This window comes from Myodes glareolus, chromosome 14 (genome assembly GCF_982192425.1).
Source record: "Myodes glareolus chromosome 14, mMyoGla1.1, whole genome shotgun sequence".
Classification (NCBI taxonomy): Eukaryota; Metazoa; Chordata; class Mammalia; order Rodentia; family Cricetidae; genus Myodes; species Myodes glareolus.
Genome location: NC_142039.1, coordinates 41,014,624 through 41,018,137, shown reverse-complemented (window position 1 = coordinate 41,018,137; position 3,514 = coordinate 41,014,624). Strand labels below are relative to the sequence as shown.

At 43.3% G+C, this 3,514-nt stretch overlaps 1 long non-coding RNA gene across 1 annotated transcript; it reads left to right on the top strand.

The window, feature by feature from the left end:
- Positions 1-2,079: 2,079 nt before the first annotated feature.
- On the top strand, positions 2,080-3,124 carry LOC148119841 (uncharacterized). The gene is made up of 3 exons (XR_015734931.1): positions 2,080-2,232; positions 2,404-2,508; positions 2,774-3,124. It is a non-coding gene; the product is annotated as an uncharacterized LOC148119841 (long non-coding RNA).
- The last annotated feature ends 390 nt before the right edge of the window (positions 3,125-3,514 follow it).

Here is a 3,514-nt window from a genome sequence, read left to right as displayed (position 1 = left end):
TCTGGAGCTGCTCAGTTGACAAAAAAAAGCCAGGTTGACTGCCATTTGGTTCTTGGGAGCCTTAGGCAGATTGGTAGCACCAGTCTACTAGGTGCTTGGAGACCACATTAATGACTTTCTCATTACATTATTAGTGATCGACCATCTCGCCCTGTGACCATCTCATCCTGTAACCTGCTTAAGGCATTCTTGCTGAATTCAATCACTTTCTTCAGTGGTGAACATTATCTGGAACAATTGTTGGCAATCTACCCCCCAAGTCTGGGAATGTGTAAACAGGTCAGTGTCTAGGAGATCTATTAGCACTTGGGGTTTCTCAGTAAGGGAAGGAGTCTGAAGTTTTCAGTTATACAGATTGCTAGTTGAAAAGGAGAAATAAACCAGGTGGGGGTTGCAGACCTCATCAGGAGGTCCCACAGTTCAGAAAGGGAGAGCAAGAGACACTGCTGCCCAAGAGTCAAAGAAGACAGATGGATGCATAGACCTGTCAACAATTTGTTCCGATCTGGTCATCACGGAAAGGAACAAAATAAGCAAAAATGCCTCTGGATCATCTACAGGGCATCTCAAAAGGCTTTAAAGAACTGTCTTAAGTATGTCAACATCTGTTGTAAAATAGTCTTAATTTTTTTATTACATCATAACTCATTTTGTGTGTGGTGGGGTGGACGGAGGTGGGTCTGTAGTGTAGCATTTTCCAAGAATGGACATCTATCTGTATGTAAATGCCCACAGGTACTAAGTTTGACACCTTCCTGAAGACCTTGCTGTATCTGGGAGCTGTGTGAGTGAGTGTACCACCAAATAGAAGAACTAACATCTAATCTTGAAAAGACATACAGGAAAGTGAGTGCAGTTGGTTTGAATCCATTAATATTAAACTCGCCATTAATGTGTGGCTGCTGCATTAAGGAGATAAATTAAAGCACTAACCTTTAGTGACATTTGGTGAAGACTGAGTCCAGATGTGAGCACTAACTCTCCCTGTGTCCCCTCTCCCCCGCCTGTCTCTCTGTTGTAGGAGTCTGAATCTGTGCCTGCCTGTGAGGCTGTCTTGTGAATCTGTCCCTCTTTCTGTATCTGTCGGGATGTTTCTCTCTCCAACAAGGGGGTTCATGCCTCCCACACCCACAACTAAACAGCACAGAAATGGTCACAGAGGGAGAAAATAAGGGACACTTTACAGAAATCTTTAGCAAGGTATTATTACAAGGGATTAAGTCACAGATTCCAACTGACCCCAATTAAGAAGATTAGAAACATAGTTATCAAAAATCATTGCTTATCAGGCAATAAATATTCCTTCCAGTTTCTATTTTAGTGATTCCAGCAGAGATGATCAGAACACGTGGGCTCCACTCTGGTTCAGAACCATGAAAAAGCAGATAATATAAGACCCAACTATGATATCATGTAGTCTGTAAAAGGTGACTACTGGGAAATACAAGAAAAGTAAGGTTGGTTACTTTGTCCTCTATAAGGCAGGTTATGTAGGCAGACTGAGTACACGGTAGGCTAGCAGTCTTGTGTGCCCTGAAGCTGTATTAGTGAAGAATGGCTGTGATGTCCAGGCAGAGTTCCAGTCTCTTAGAAGGAGAGAAATACCATATCCTATTGCATTGACACACTTCATCTTTTTGTTTTCTTCAAGAACCAGCATGTCAGTGTAGATAGTCACTTGCCCAAAGCTGGTCAAGGTATGATGTCCTGTAGAGGTGGCCCAAAGTGACACAATCACTGACAAAAGAAGGCTTGGATGGAGCAAGGCTTGGTGTACACAAGGGACCCACCATCCCCACCCCAGGCCCTGAGCGTCCTAGAACTTGTACTGATATTTTGTTTGTGATCTCAAAAATAAAGCTTGCCTGAAGTTCAGAGTGCAGAGCTAAACCACGAGTTAGCCATAGAGGCAATACAGTAGTAGCCCATAACCTTAATCCCAGTACCCGGGAGACAGAAGGAGAAGGATCAATGTGAGTTCAAGGCCACCCTGGGCTACAAGAGATTGAAAGAGAAACAGAGCTCACACAAAGGTGATCCCAGCACTTGGGATCACAGGACTTTAATCCCAGCACTAGGGAGGTAGAGGCAGGAGTGATATGACTGGGTGGAGAAAGGAATATAAGGTGGGAGGAGACAGGAACTCAGGGCAGTCTGACGTATTTTGAGAAGACATTCGGTCTGAGGAATTGTAGAGACAGGATACCCCATACGGTCTAGGATTTCATACAGGTAAGAACTAGTAGGCTTTTACTATTAAAATAATACTATCTGACACTGGGCTTTTGTTATTAAGATCAATTAGAATTGGTGCTGGAAGAGCTACTGACCTCTCCAAAGATGCTAGGAAAGGGTCTTCTTTTGGGTTGTTACAGCACCATCTTCTTCAATTCTCCCCAATAGGACTGATGTTCTCATACGTCATCGTGGGGGCTGTAATAGGAGTAATTTTTTGGGAAAAGAAGATAAGAGGCAAGATAAAGACATGGGCAGATGGGAAACAAACAGGTAAGTCACAGAAAATGAGGTGACTTAGGGAGGGTGGATCCACTTTTAAGGGTGGGTAGGATAACTATCCCATTAGAGAGACTGTACTTCTCTTGAGCCTGTTATTTCAGCTTTCCAAAGTAGAATGGGAAAACAAAGACATGAAATACCATGTCTAGAGCTCAGAAGAGGAGTAGGGGTTGATCAGAGAGGAGTCCAGCTCCTTAAACCATAAAACACGGGAGATCACACCACCAGTTCCAATCCCTCAATGATTGTATTCTAGGAGAAGATCCTGACGGCAAAGGAAGAAATGAAAGTAAAAAAAAACAATGTGAAAGGAAGTCGTGAAGGACTGAATCTGATCAGTTGCACTGAAAGGCTTCCATTCTATGCCAGTTGACTGTGTTGGGATTCACAAGGAAAGTCTCTCCTCTGTGACTTCTGATTGGTGAAAATTGTAACTGTAACTTTGCACCAAATGTTTGTGCTTCTAAATATTTGTGCTTATAAACCCTGCTTCTTTCCCTGCTCAGGGCTGCCAGGAAAAGCAAGGCTCCCGAGTCCTTGTCCTGCAGCCCTGATTGACCACTGACCCGCTTAGATGGTGATTTATTAAAGTCTTTGGAACCCATAAGTGTTGTCTCTCTCTTCTTCCTCATGGCACACAGCCGACTGGGAATAGCATTGGATCTGTGTTTCGATTTAATTTGTTGGGATATCCAAGGGCATACAGGATCTAGGGGACTACAGTGTGCACTAGAGAGTGACAATGCCTTACTTAGTAAGAGATAAATATTAACCTTAGAGACCCTTTGAGCTATGGATGTCCCTATTCCTAAACTAAGGCTTAAAACTTCCATTGTTTTGAGTTTTTACAGCAGACACACTGGTGTTCTGGCTAAGTTTTTGTCAACTTGACAGGAGCTAGAGTCATTTGAGAAGAGAGAACCTCCACTGAGAAAATGCCCTGCACGAGATTGCCCTGTGGGCAAAGCCAGTGCATCATTTCTTAGTGATTGGTGTA